The following is a 15,824-nucleotide window of genomic DNA, read 5'->3' as shown; positions in this document are numbered from 1 at the left end:
CTCTAGCTGCTACCCTATGCTGCGTGTGAAGCTGTGTACTGTATTAGATTTGACAAGTCGCCCTGGTCAGCAGTAATGGATGCAGATTTAAAATGCAGACGGGGCAAAGATAGATGTTTGTTCAATAAGGACAACCAAATGTAACACATACCGTATTTATAGTGCTATCGTATAAAAACTACAGTACATAAGGAAAAAAAACATTTTAGATTGTGCATACTATTTCCAATTAAAGCAATAATCTTTGCACCACATATTATTCATAATACATCAAAAGATAATACTAAACTTGTCAATTTACGAAAGATAGTTTAGAAGATGCCTAAATCCACAAAATTAAAATTCAAATGAGAAACCCAACAGCAACAGCGTCACGGGGAGTGGACAAGGCCAAAGTTCACAAAGAGTGGACAGGGCCAAAGTCACGGGGACCTGATAAGGGCCTCGCCTTTCTTGCACCTCGCCTAGCCTTAGCCCTAGCCGGCTATCAGCTGCAGCAGCTGACCAACCGGAGCTGATCAAGCAGACAACAGGCCACAACACGGGCTCCAACAAAAGGAAATGATAGACGGCTGACCAGTATGGACGTGTGGTGGTGTGGCATAGGCCATCAGCGTAGCCACATGAGGCACGGTGTGTGGCGGCGTCGGCACAATTGCGATCACTCTCATGCCTTCTGCATCGAATCGTAGAGGACTCGCCTTGTGCGTCGAACCGTAGGAGACTCAAAATTGAATGGGCAAGGATGCGAACTCACCGAGATGAAGTGTTGTATCCTCGATCATTGTTTGCAAACCAGCAACAGCTATGTTAATGCGGGTTGTTCTGTAAGAGCCTTCTCACTTTGTCATACCTAATTTTGATGGCAGATGATCATGGGGAACAAAAGAGATATTTTGGGACTTAGCGTGCCAGTCAACTTTAGTGTAAGACATGCCCGTCAAACCACATGAAGGTGGCGATCAAACGTGCTACACATTCTATGAGACTTGATAAATTGCTAAGCTCTACAACATCTCATTTGTTCAACACCCATACTCATGTCTAGCTAGTCCATAACAAAAGAATAACAAAACACTTTCATCAAAGAATCGGCATACAGTAATAAGGCACTCAAATATTTAACTATATATTACAACCTAAATTAGATATACGTAGACCAATCAGCCAAATAAACAGAGGTTCGCATAGAAGCTTAACTACCCAAGACCCTTAAGCAATCCGACTAAGGGTAGACCCTTATTGAACCATCCTGAGAAGAACAACAAAAACACAACTAATCCTACAAAACAATTTAAATATACCACAAAGAGACAAGTGTCACAATATTTCACAAACATGCAAGCTCTAAATATCAAAGAAAAGCTATTTGTAGGTTAATTTGTACAAAGCTAAGTTGTTTCACAATATTTCACAAACGGTAACTTTGTAAAGCATTTGTAGAACATGTATGTAACATAAAGCAAACAAAATCATATTTTTCTTCTCATTAACTTCATCATAAATCATAAAACATCACACTTGCACCTTCCATGGTAACAAGTCATCGTCATAAATCAAAATCATCATCAAGCTTCCATTCCCAACCATTTTTATGAACTGTTTTTGGAAAGAATAAAATTATACTAATGCTAATTCCCCAAGTTGCTCATGACCGTGAGCACGGATAACCGATTAGTTTTAACTCTCTAGAGTTCATACAAATCCACATGATATGAACTCTCTAATTTGTTTTGAGTTTGCAAGGCTCCACCACTCTTCATGTTGACTGTGGTATAGAGGTTATGTAGTCGTTACATTGCTTATTGTTTAAGCTTGCATGAGAAAGATAAGTGTAAATCCACCCTAGGCTTATGTCCTAGAGCCGTTAGGTGGCGGGCCCACGCTTAACCTAACGTCGTGGCGGTGAACACAACTGTTCCCCCACAAGGCACGTTATCGTTGTATTGGATAGACTTAGACATCCAAACTGTGAGGCTTAACATCCGTCCCCTCGCAGAACACACACACATATGGAATTAATTGTCCTACAAACAAACACACATACATGGGTAGTTCCTAAAGATAGCTCCATAAACAGTGACCGCTATCTCTACTACAACAGCCTCCTGAATGCAAGGTTAAACCGTGACCGCTATCTCTACTACAACTTGTTAAGCTAAGGTCATCCCATACTAACATATGTGGCAGCACTATATACTTAGTTGGTAACTGTCACGCCCAGAAATTCACTAATTCGAATTTCAAGCAAAATGTGTATATTAAATCTCTATCCAGGACCAGCCAGGGTACGCAAACAATAAAGTTGATACATGGATCCACGTCTTACAAAAATATAATTAAGTTTACACATGCAGCGTAATTAAATAATCAAACTATCTATAACACTGATCTTCTCGATTAAGCGTAGCGTCTTCCCAAGTCCACGGGTAACCTCAACGGCAGCAACAAGCCTATTCCTCTGAATAATATCCATCCGAATAGTACTATGCTTCTGAGAGGTTGGGGGATAAAATAAAGCAAGACTAAGTACTACCCACTGTACTCAACAAGCCATACCAAAGGAAAATATGATGCAGGATAATTCCAAAGGAGAGCTATCTACTATTTGCATAAGGCAGCATTTACAAATCACAAATTGAATATAGTAAAATAGTAGATAGAAATTAAGCAATATTAAACATCACTCCTCAACGCTAAACCATGTTGGAAAAGGCCTAACCAAACCACCTGAACTAACCCAGATCATTAAGTCCAATTATTATAGTGAGACTAATCACGGTGAATTTCGTCGACCGCCCATAACTGCGGGCATGGCTATTCTAATAGTTTTACTCTGATCAGAGGTGTACAACTGTATCCACAGGACACAATCTCAAAACATGTTGCCGTGCGCCAACGTACCAACACAACATACTGAAAAGAAACTGTGATAGGACCCTTTGCATAGTCCTCCCTAACCAATCGCACCACACTTCAGGTTTCGCCCCTACCCCTAAACCGGCAGTGGGCAGCCCCTTCTTATGCCAAGGTGAATCTGGAAGCAGCATAGACTGTCACATGGCCCATCCATACTCCATCACGCCCAGCCTATCCCGGGTACGTCTGCTAGGTAAAGCTACACTATAAGCCCATTCGTTGCCCATGCTGGATTATTGTAAGTACAGGTAATTCTTCCAGGGTTTCCTGAGAACCGTTCCTTAACTAGAAAATGGACGCGCCTTTGGCGCACCACTTAACAATAGCCTATGAATGTTTATATTTTTCATTTGGAATATATAAATGTTGCAGAGTTATTTGAAATTAGTTTAATTTCTTATAACCTAAACGAACCCAGTGACGATAAATCAATTAATAAATCATTTCTAGAAATTATATTAAAAGTTGAAGCAATTTAATCAATTGAATTAGTGAGGGAATTAAAAATTTCCTTTAAAAATCATGGCTAAGAATTTTTCCTGTGAATTTTTGGAGCTCAAGAAATATTTTAAATAGCACAAAGTTCATTAACTCAATCTAGATAAAAAGAAAAACAAATAAAATCTCTCCCTCCCCTCCCTTTGTGGGCTCGGCCAGTCTTCCCTCCCCTCAGGCTGGCCTCCCTTGTCTCTCTCCCTCAGCCCGCTTGCGAAGTCTGCTTTGCCCCCTCCTCTCTCCGAGCCGCCGACAGGTGGGCCCCACCTGTCGGCCTCTCCTTCAACCTCCAGCCCGGGCCGAGAACCGCCATGGCCACCCGAGCCGCCCACGTCGCCGCCTCCCCCGGCTTCCCCGCACCCTCGCCCGTGCAGGCCCGGACCACGCCACCCATTGCCTTTACCTCCTCCCCCACTCGCCCCGCGCTATTCAGCACCGGCCTGGTCGCCACCACCCACGCCGCCGCCCCACTCCCCCTCCAAATCCGCCACTTCCCGGCCCGCTCCTCGCTCCCTCAAGCTATAAAAATGATCCCCGTGCCATCCTCTCCCTTTTCCACAATTTTTCCAAGCCCGCCGCACTCCCTACCGCTCTCCCCACGCCGTCCGCCATTTCAGCCGCCCTCCGGTGAGCTCCGGCCACCTGCCATCGCCGCTCCTGCCACTGCCGTGCGGCATCGCCGCCACCAAAAGCTGCACCACATCGTGCCGCGCCCCGGCATCTACTCCGTTGTCCCGTTCTACCCCCGCAGTACCATTCCCATCACGAGGCTGAGCTACCGCCGCCTCTACCACCTCCAGTAGCGCGCCACCACCGCTTCCGCTGGCGCCGTGCTGCGCCGCCTCCACCATCCCACCGCCAACCCGAACCACCACCTCCTCCATCGCGCTCCAGCCGCACCGAGCCACCTGTCCGGTCGGCCCCGCACTGCGTCGTCGGCTTTCTCGACACCGCAGCCGTCGTCCGCAGCCCGGCCACCCCTCCTCCTTCTCCAATCGTCAGCGGAACAAGATTTCCCTCGCGCGTCGGTGAGTATCTCCATTACTGCCGCCCTCGGCCCATGTCCCCGCTCACCGTGGACCTCCCCTTCTCCCTAACCACTCATCTGGTTCCCCAACTCATGGCCGCCCTCGTCCTCGTCTTCCCGAGCGCCGCCTCCCTCCGCCTGAGCTCCGCCAGCCGCCTCCGATCGTCATCCCGTCGCCCCTCGGTGAGTACTCCCTTTGTCTCCTCTCCCTTTCCCCTCTCTCCGCTACCTCCCGCGCGTGGCACCGCGCCGGTGGTCGTCGCCGGTGACCATCGGGCCGTGCGCTGCCGCTCCCCGGCCGGCCGGTTGGTGAGCCGGCTCCTGCTCGCCCGTGGCTGCCCGATCCCTTTTCTGGGCGATCTGGGCTGTCCACATGGCCTTTCTAATGCCGCCTGCATCGGTGCCCCTGTGGCGCCACATCGGCGCCACCTCCGCTTGCCCATCCGCCATGGCCGCCACGTGTCTGCCACATGGTGCGCCCGAGGGCCAGTGCACGCGTGGACCCGGTCCACCGTACATCCGTCTCCCTTGAGTCACCGACAGGTGGGGCCCACTTGTCGGCGCCACCTTTCCCCCGTCGGATGACGTCATAAATAATTTTAATTGCGTAATAATTCGGTTTAATTATAGAAATGTATTTAATGGCTCAAAAGCGTCTAAAATTCATATCTAATTCATACGAACTCCAAATTAAGCCATTCAACTTGAAAAATTCATCTAAAATTGAGCTCTACATGTTTGTTTACTTTTATGTACTTTTCCTTGGTTTTTATTAGAGATTTTTTCCTCGTTTTGCGTGCCAGCACGTAGATTCCGCCGTTTTGGAGGTCGCGAGGAAAAGTGTTCGGAAGATTGTTTGAAGAAGCAAGGAAAGTCATACATTACCCTTGAGCATTTTGATCCTAATTTACAAATGTTTTATCGTTTGCAAATAAATATGCACGTTTTGCGAATTACATGGGATCAGGGTTTACCTATCTGCTTGCTTGTGCCATATTACTTGATGTCTATCCCTTGTCAACCTTGGGTGATAATTCGACTAGCTTGTGTCACGTTGATCTAGCTAGAACTGTATGCTTAGCCATGCTTAATTACCACTAGCTCAGTTGATGGGATAATTGCAGTATTAGACCATTTTAGTATCATAACGAGCTACGTGCTCGAGACATCCGACCATGTTGCATTGGTCGTAATTACCAAACTATAACACGACTGAATGGTGGGTAGTGGGTGCATTGTTTTGCAGGTCTCGGCCATGGCAATTAAGGGCCGGTTCGTAGGAAACCCTAGAAGACATACAACGCTTGCCACAAGCGGGAATAGGTAGCTGCCTGACTTGAAGTATAGCTTTCCCCTGGCTAACGTTCTTAGTCTAGGGTGGGCGTAATGGAGTATGGATGGGCCCTGCGATGGCCTTTGCTGCTTCTGGATTTACCATGGCACGAGGGGGGAAGGGGCTGCCCACTGCCTGCTGGGGGCGGGGACGAAACCTGCGGTGTTGTGCGATTGGTCAGAGGGGGTTATATGAAGGGTCTTGTCACAATCACTCGACATGGTGACGTGTCTGGCCGGGCGCTGTAACATGTCGGTGGATTGTGTCTTGTGGGTACAGTTCCGCACCTCTGGCTAGAGTAAATCTATTCGAATAGCCGTGCCCACAGTTATGGAATAAGAAAGATAAAAGCTTACATCTATGTCATCAAGATGATCATTATCACTACAATGTGGTTTAAAGAAGGGGCGATTATATCAAGGTGTCTAAAAGGACAATTCTTTTTGTACTATTTTTAAGTCAAGAAAATAGTGTCAGTAAGACCAAGACACTCAACAATGAGAAATATAAAGAGATGTTGATTTAGAAGAAAAAATGGCATGAGGATTGCAATATTATTGCCTTCAAGGAGAAGTCAATGGAAGTTGAAGCCTGCATTATTCTGGAAAAGCAAAACACATTAACTGGACCCATTTTTCATATTACTATGCTAAAGGAATAGCAAGTGAAGGCATTGATCATAAAAGATTTGCCTCTCGATTAAAGGAATGGATTAGTGGAAAATGATTGCTAGCTCAAATCAGTGATAGTCAGGATCATGAAGAATGGCGGTAATCATGACATTATTTCTGTTAATAGTAACCAAATAATATCGTCATATGTGATCAGCAAAAGTATCATCAACAAAGGTTCAAGTTTGTATATGTTTTGGTTTGAGTAGGAAGGTAACGAATGAAAAGGAATGCCCCTTGCATGTTGAGGGATTGGTATGTGATAATTGTTTGAGTCAAGATATTTTTGTAGAAACTATGCTAATCGCCGCTAAGAATCAACAGTTCTAGAGAGATATATATGGAAAATGTGTTCATGACGGTCTATTCAATGTGAGACAATTTCTAAAGGTCGATAGTTGAAGTTCTAGCATTAATAGTCAATCAAGTAAGGTGGATATTATCAATAGATGGTTGCACATATGATTCTATCTGGATGGTTGCAGTAAATGCCATGAGAACTGGAGCAAGTTTGAAGTGCAATAATAATTGATGCAAGATGTCAGTAACAACAATATTCTCTATTGCATCTTTGTCTGGTTATAACTAAAAGGACGAGTTAACTACGTTACTATTACCCAAATGAATGAAAGGCTAGCCAATGTCTATATTGCAAAGAATCTATAATAGTTAAAGAGAGTTAAATGGTTCGTGTTTTCATGAGTAAAAAATATATGGCTCCGGCAGGTGCAATAATAATTAGACAGAGGATAAGATGTGGAACCAAGCAATCAATTTATTCATGTATTCCAGTTTGTCAAAGATATATATGAGATTCAAAGTCGTTTTAAGGAATGCCAGTCTGTCTAAAGGTTATGGATTCAACTAAATAGAATCATCACTGTGTTGAATAAGTATGTAATCGAAGAAAGTGAGACTATGGATTCTATGGTGTTGTATTGGGATAATATAGTTGATGCATGAACCTTAATATTTATCGATGGTCAGAGGTATACTCATGTCAAACAGATGTTTATGGCAACTCAGGAAAATGAGAATAAAGACGAAGTTAGGACTAATCAAGGATATATAAAGTTGTAGTGGAACCTACACTAGAGTCTACTTGGAAGCACTTAAGAAAGTTTATACTCTACTAATATGGTACAAGGACAAGAATGGTTTGCTTGCCGACACATCACTAAGTACAAGTTTTGACGAATCACTACAAAGTTTCTATGAGACGGTAGATGGATCGTTCTATCAGTTACACGTACACCTATGGTAAAAAGAGGACAATGGACATCACCACTACGTCAATCTGAAGTATGGAGATGATAATAAGGACAAGGATACATAGAAAGGTGATAAATAAAGAGTCAATTGAAATGGAACAATAATCACTAGGATAGTCAGATCAAGTGTGGAGTTCTCTAATTCAAGGTATTTTGGAACTGCAGAGGCCATAAAACACGGTTGCAAAGTGGTTTACATCAATGTCGGAAGTAAAGTCTTGGTAGTCTGTCTAGATGGTTGATAGTCAAGCTATTCAAGAGGCTACATTGGAAACTAAAATCAGAAAGGTTAAGGGGTCACCGTTACAGGAAATAATTCAATAATATTTGAGATAGAAACAATAATTGTTTTCACTGCAAAAAGATGAACGGCGGATCAAAGAAGATACTTCAAGATCAGCTGTTAGTTAAAGTATTTGTAAGCCCGGATTGAGAAGGCACAAATATTTCCTTAATATACTTTATGGATAAGAAATTTTTTTTTCCCATAAGGAAATAGGAAATCATTTTACCATGGAAGGTGCGATTGGACTAAAGTGGAATCATGGGAATCAATTTGACTCCAGTTATAGGCAAAATTTCTATGGACTTGATACACTTCAAAGTATTCCAAGGAAAAGCTAAAGCGGACCTTTGGTCGAATACAACAATGTTTGGAGATCTTGTAATCAACATTCTCAAGGTTGCAGGAATAATGTTTACGAAAGGCAGACCTGACAATGTCTACAAGAGGATTATGTTAGGTGTTAGTTCTATTGGAAGAAGGACAAAAAAAAAAGGGGTCAGATAAAGGTATGTCAGATTGGCTAATCAGTTCAACAGAGAGGTCAGTGAAGGATTGCCCTACCCGATTTCTTGCTAGCTATTCCAAATCTCGGGACGAGATTTCTGCAAGGGGGGTGGATTTGTCACACCCTGAAAATCACTAAATTATAAATTGTTGTGAAAAAGGAATTTTTAGAATTTATTTAATAATTAAAGCAAGTGTGTGAATAAAATCTATGAAAAATTTGAACATAAACTTGAGCTAGATAAAATTTTATTAAATACTTTGTATGCCCAAGTATTTTCTGGATATTTCCCAGAATTATTTGAGCATTGGAAGTATTTTTTAATAAATGAGAGATCATCTCAGCAATTATTTAAATTAAAAAGTTAATTAAATTCCCTCTCTTGTTTTGGGCTGAATCCGGCCCACTCCTCTCCTCTCTCCCTTCCTTCGCCCGAGCCTGCATCCTCTCTTTCTCTCTCTGTCGAAGTTCTATTTGCCTCCCTCCTTCAATCGGGCCGAGGAAATGAAGCCCGGCAAGAAGTCTGTTTTGCCTCCCTTTGCTACAGTGTCGCCCCTAACCTCCAGCAGGTCGATCTCCTCCCTGCCGTGCCCGTGTGCAGCGCCACCTCCCCACCAAATTCGTCCTCTCCGTTGCTCCTCTTCTCAAATTAGTTGTGGGAACGGATTCCCCTCGATGTCCTCTATCTTATCCCCAAGAAACCCCCTTGAATCCCGTGGTATATTGCGTGAATTCGACGCGGTTTCGAGCTCCGTTTTTCCGGCGAACCCTAACTAATCCGCCGCCGTTTCCCCTCGTATCCCAGCCGATCTCCTCCTCCTTTGGCTATAAATAGCATGCCCCGTGTCTCCTCTTCCGTTTCCTCCTTTTTCCCGAATTTTTCCCTAGCCCTAGAGCCGCCGCCACGCTCGGCTTCTCTCTCCTTTGCCGGCTGCCGCTCCAGCCACGTCGCGCCGCCTCTTCGGTCGTCCCCGACCTGCGCCGTCGCTTCCCTCGGCTTCGCAAGGTTGAGAGCTACCCCAGCCACCCGTTCCTTTGTGCCAAACTGTCACGCCCGGAATTTCTATCCAAAATTCCAAACGCTTACATGTGTGTGAACCCTCGTCCAGGAATCAGCCGAGGCACACAATAACAAATTGATAATAGAGTACAATTATTACTCTAATTAATAAGCGAATAAAATGTCATTACAGAGGTAGATAGTTCCTCTCAACCAATAAAGATCTAAGCAGCGGAAAAAAAAAGATAAACGGCGCAGACGATTCCACTCCACAGGCAGCTTGACCAGGGCTACACCTAATCCTCCACACCATCAGCATCACTGTAGAACTCCTCCTCTGATGAATGATTGTAAGGTGAGTATATGACATACTCAGCAAGCCACGCAGCAAATATGCAAGTGCACAGGATAACAAAGGATGGCATAGTAGGGTTTCATTTGCATAAACAACATTTAATAAACATTTCAGAATTTAATAAAACAGTTGAGTAATAATTAAACAATATTAATCCAACGCTATACAACATACCCTGTTGCATAGGCCCAACCATTCTGAACAACCAATCCCGGTTGCACAGTTCTATCTCCAAACCAGGAATATACCATTCCAAACCAGGAGCTAATCAAATTATTACCAGTCATAGTATCTTTTATTATGATGAGAGGTGTGAGACTAATCACGAAAGACATTGTTAGACCTGCCCATAACCGCGGGCACGGCTATTCGAATAGTTTTACTCTGGCCAGAGGTGTACCACTGTACCCACAAGACACAGCCCCACGACATGTTACCATGCGCCTTGATACCACCACGGTACCTCAGAAAGGAGCTGTGACAGTACCCCTCGCACAACACAATCCACCACAGCGCACCGTTCCTGGATCATAATCACCCCCTTATAAACAAGGCATGGACTCCCCAGCGACCCCCATGGGCTTATCTCCGCCACTTCTCAGTCTGGTGCCCCGCAATGAACCATGCTACACAAAAGGTAAAGCCGTTGCCCACGCTGGCTTGTGGTTGGCACGGTTAATGTTTCACAACCGAAACTCGTGAACCGGTCCTTAATTGTCATGAGCATGACCATCAAAACCATGTGCTCACAACCCACCATTATCAGGTTTTAGTTGGCAAATTAATTAATTAACCAATTATGATTAACCATCATGAACTATCATTAAGCCATCATTAAATAATAGGGAGTCATAAGTTATCCCAATAATGTGCTAAAGTTTCTTAAGCATGGCTAAGCAATCACATCTAATATCTAGCTGAACCGATATATAAAGCTCAACTAGTCAAGTTGTAATAACCCAAGGTACCAAGGAATAAAGTAATCAAGAACAAAAGGGCTATAACAAACAATAGGTTAATTCCACCCAATGACATTCGAAAATAAATGCAATAGTTGAATAGAAACAATAGCTTTAAACGGGATCAACATGTTCAAAGGGTTATTTGGGATCTGTGTGACTTGCCTTGCTGGCCTCGGAACTCCTCAAATTCTTCTCCTGCGAAAACGGACTCTCCGGATACATCGGAATCTAAACAGAAAAGAGCAAAACACCAAAACAGCACATAAACAAGCATGACCAGTACATGTGGATATTTTTAACATGTAGATCTCAATTTTAGAAAAATTTAGAGACTTGAACCAACTAAATCCGAGCTAAGATGAATTAGTTATGAATTTTTAAAGATTAAATCGGATTAAAACCCTTATATGGATTTTAATTGAATTATGACGCAATAATGAATTATTTTTGAAAAGGAAAACAGGATTTATTGCGTCAGCGGCTAGGGTTTGCGGTGGACCGGGTGCACGGCGACGGTTCACGAGAACGGACGGCCGAGATCGATCCATCCAAAACGAACGGCCGAGATCGATCGGTCCACAGCCAGACCACGGCGGTCGGCACCGATGGCGTCAGCGGTGACGTCACCTCTGGCGGCGACCGAACCGCGCGAGCTCGCCGGCGAACGACGGCGCGGCGGCGCGAACGGAGAGCACCTACAGGTAGCGGACGGCACGGCGAACTCACCGGTGACCAAAGAAGCGGCGGAAGAACAACGGACGGCGACAGCGGCGAAGAAGAAGCGGCGGCGACCTCCGGCTTGACGACGACGACGATGTTCCGGCGGTCGACAGCGACGGCGGAGGGGCAGACGAGGACGGCGACGCGACGGCGACCACGACGGCGGCCTTCCCGAGCGACGGCGACGATCGGAGCGACGGCGGCGCACGGCTGGAGCGACGGCGGCGACGGCGGTGCTAAGCTACACGGTGCTAGAGCTCTACCGGCGACGAGAGGCGAAGGCGAGGGTGGCGACGGGTAGCGGAGACACCGGGGATCCTTTTATAGGGGCAAGGACACGGCGGCGAAGGCCCATGGCGGCCGGCGACGAGAAGGAAAGTCTAGGGTTCGGAGGAGAGAGACCGATCCGATTCGACCTCAAATCCACGAATTTCCAAACGATTTTAACCGATGATTCCAAAAGAGAAAAGATAGAGGAGATCGAGAAGATCATTTCCCCTGTATCGATTTCATCGGAAACAGAAAGGATCGGCCGGATTTGGAAGGAGACGGGGGCAGCGCGGCGCTAGGGTTTCGGGCGGCGGCGGCGCGAGGAAGACGAAGAGTCTGACAGGTGGGCCCCACCTGTCAGCAAGCGGGAGCGCGCGCGCGAGCGGCGGCTCGGCTGCGGACTGGGCCGGCTTGGGCTAGAGAGAGAGAAGGTTTTGGGCCGACTTTCGGCCCAAAGCCAAAAGAGACTTTTTAAAACTTTTTCCAATTTAAATTATTCATGAAATGCAATTGCATTTATTAAAAATACTTCCTTAGCTCAAATAAATCCTAGAAAAATCTAGGAATTATAGAATTAAGCAAAGTATTTAATGAAATTTTATCTGGCCCCATTTTATATTGGAATTTATTATTTAAAATTAGATCTTCTCTTCTAGGCTTTTAAAATCATTTCTAATAATTCCAATTAAACAACAATTTATATATTTAGGATTTTTAGGGTGTGTTTTGCCTCCCTCTGCTACAGTGTCGCCCCTAACCTCCAGCAGGTCGATCTCCTCCTTGCCATGCCCGTGTGCAGCGCCACCTCCCCACCAAATTCGTCCTCTCCGTTGCTCCTCTTCTCAAATTAGTTGTGGGAACGGATTCCCCTCGATCTCCTCTATCTTATCCCCAAGAAACCCCCTTCAATCCCGTGGTATATTGCGTGAATTCGACGCGGTTTCGAGCTCCGTTTTTCCGGCGAACCCTAACTAATCCGCCGCCGTTTCCCCTTGTATCCCAGCCGACCTCCTCCTCCTTTGGCTATAAATAGCATGCCCCGTGTCTCCTCTTCCGTTTCCTCCTTTTTCCCGAATTTTTCCCTAGCCCTAGAGCCGCCGCCACGCTCGGCTTCTCTCTCCTTTGCCGGCTGCCGCTCCAGCCACGTCGCGCCGCCTCTTCGGTCGTCCCCGACCTGCGCCGTCGCTTCCCTCGGCTTCGCAAGGTTGAGAGCTACCCCAGCCACCCGTTCCTTTGTGCCAAACCCCGCCGGAATTCGCCGTCACCGTGAAGGCCGAACCATCGCCATGTTTTGATCTCCGGCGAAGCTTTGCCGTCGACTCCGTGGTCGCCGAACCCCGCCGTCTCCTCCGTTGGCATCGCAGCGATAAGAGCAAGCCCGGTAGCCACCTCCACGAAGCCGCAAGTCATCGGAGCGTCGTCGTCACCGTGAAGCCGATCTAATCTATCTCCGGCCGCGCTGTTCGTCATTGTCTATCGTCGCCTTCGGTCGCCGTTGCTTCCATTGGATTCGTAGCTGTGAGGAGAAGCTCGTCCACCCCTCCGTTGCCGCCGCCCGTCGCCGGAAAGCGTCGCCATTGTCAACCCAAGGTTGCCGCCCTTTGGAGCTCGTCGCCGGCCATCTCCCTCGCCGTCTGTCGTCGCGTAAGTGATGGTAAGGGTCGCCTTGATCTCCTCTCTCTCCCGGTGCCCTCCGTCTGCGTCATTGTATCGTGGTTCTCTGGTAACCGCCGTTCCCGTGCTCGCCGGCGTCGATCCTGCATGGCAGCCATGTCATCGCTGACATCAGCGCCATCTTGGCCATCCAAAATTAATATAAATTTTTCATCTCTTTTCAATGACATATTATTCCTTTTTAATATATGTCATCTACCAAATATGATCTACTCTTTTCCGGAGAATGTTTTAATCTTTTGTCTCAGCTATAAATCATTTGTAAATTGTTTAATCAATTTGGAATAGTCTTTTCTTTAATAGGTTTAATTGGAATTAAATCTTGTAAAATACATATCTAATTCATACGAACTCGGAATGAGGTCGTTCAAGTCTCATAATTCAAGCTCTATCTATTTATGAACTTTAATTGTACTGTTTATTTGGTTTTTATTAGTGTTTTTCTTGTTTTGCGTTCTAGGTTTAGTTTTCCGTTGTTTCGGAGGATCGTTCGTTCGTTGGAGAAGTTCCTGAAGACGAATTGAAGACGCTTGTTTGCAAGGCAAGTCACACAGATCCCGAACAACCCTTTGAGCATGTTGAACCTGTTTAAAGCTATTGTTTTATTTCAACTTATGCATTATTTTAGAATGTCATCGGGTGGTGAGCCTTTCCCATTTAATTATGGCCAAAGATGACTTTATTTTCCTATGGGTTATAATTTGACTAGCATGGACCTTATATATTGGATTGGTTCAGCTAGATGTTATTTATAGTTGCTTAGCCATGCTTAGAAACATTAGCTCACAAATGGGATGAATCATACTACATTATTATTTATGGTTATATTTAATGGTAGCTCACGATGGTTAATCGTGTTATTATAATTGATTGATAATTAAAACTTGTCAATGGTGGGTTGTGAGCACAGGGTTTTGAAGGTCGTGCTCATGACAAATAAGGACTGGTTCGCGAGCTACTGTTGTGAGACAATAACCATGCCAACCACAAGCCAGCGTGGGCAACGGCTTTACCTTTTGTATAGCATGATTCATTACGGGGCACCAGACTGAGAAGCGGCGAGAAGTCCGTGGGGGTCGCTGGGGAGTCCATGCCTCTGGTTTTTGAGGGGGTGATTATGATCCAGGAATGGTGCACTGTGGTGAGTTGTTTTGTGCGAAGGGTATTGTCACGATTTCCCCCTTTGCAGTGCCGTGGTAGTACTTCGGGGCATGGCAACATGTGTGGAATCGTGTCTTGTGGGTACAGTGGTACATCTCTAGCTAGAGTAAAACTATTCGAATAGCCGTGCCGCGGTTATGGGCGGGTTGAGCAATGTTTTTCGTGATTAGTCCCACACTACTCATTAATGGTAGTAATGTGATAATTAATTTGACTCCTGGTTTGAAATGGTTAATTCCTGGTTTGGAGGTTTGATCTGTACGACCGGGGTTGGTTGTTCAGGTTTGGTTGGGGTTGTGCAGCATTGGGGTGCTGTTCAGTGTTGATTAATATGGATGATAAATTACTCTACTGTTTTACTATTCTTAAATCTTTGCTAAATGCTGCTTTTGCAAATGAGCCTATATTATGCCATCCTTTGGTATCCTTGTACACTTGCATATTTGTTGTGTGGCTTGTTGAGTATGTCATATGCTTATTCTTGCAATAATCATCAAACCTCAGTTGAAGAAAAAGGATCTAGAAGGAGAAGACCTTTGGCTTAGATCCCAGTTGAGCTGCCAGTGGGAGTGGAGCTGAGGCTTCGCTAGATTTTATTTTCCGCTGCAGTTTTCTTCATGGTGAGGACTAAGTGCCTCTTATGTAAGTATTTATCGTTTTAGTTATTTTGATGAATCTGTATATTAAATTGTCAGTTTGTGTACCTCGGCTGATTCTTGGACGAGGATTTTATGCACAAATTAGTTCGGAAATTACTAGTGAATTTTCGGGCGTCATAAATAATTTTAATTGCGTAATAATTCGGTTTAATTATAGAAATTTATTTAATGGCTCAAAAGCGTATAAAATTCATATCTAATTCATACGAACTCCAAATTAAGCCATTCAACTTGAAAAATTCATCTAAAATTGAGCTCTACATGTTTGTTTAATTTTATGTACTCTTCCTTGGTTTTTATTAGAGATTTTTTCCTCGTTTTGCGTGCCAGCACGTAGATTCCGCCGTTTTGGAGGTCGTGAGGAAAAGTGTTCGGAAGATTGTTTGAAGAAGCAAGGAAAGTCATACATTACCCTTGAGCATTTTGATCCTAATTTACAAATGTTTTATCGTTTGCAAATAAATATGCACGTTTTGCGAATTACATGGGATCAGGGTTTACCTATCTGCTTGCTTG

The sequence above is a fragment of the Oryza glaberrima genome, chromosome 11 (genome assembly GCF_000147395.1).
Source record: "Oryza glaberrima chromosome 11, OglaRS2, whole genome shotgun sequence".
Classification (NCBI taxonomy): domain Eukaryota; kingdom Viridiplantae; phylum Streptophyta; class Magnoliopsida; order Poales; family Poaceae; genus Oryza; species Oryza glaberrima.
Note: the sequence above shows the minus strand (reverse complement) of the source record.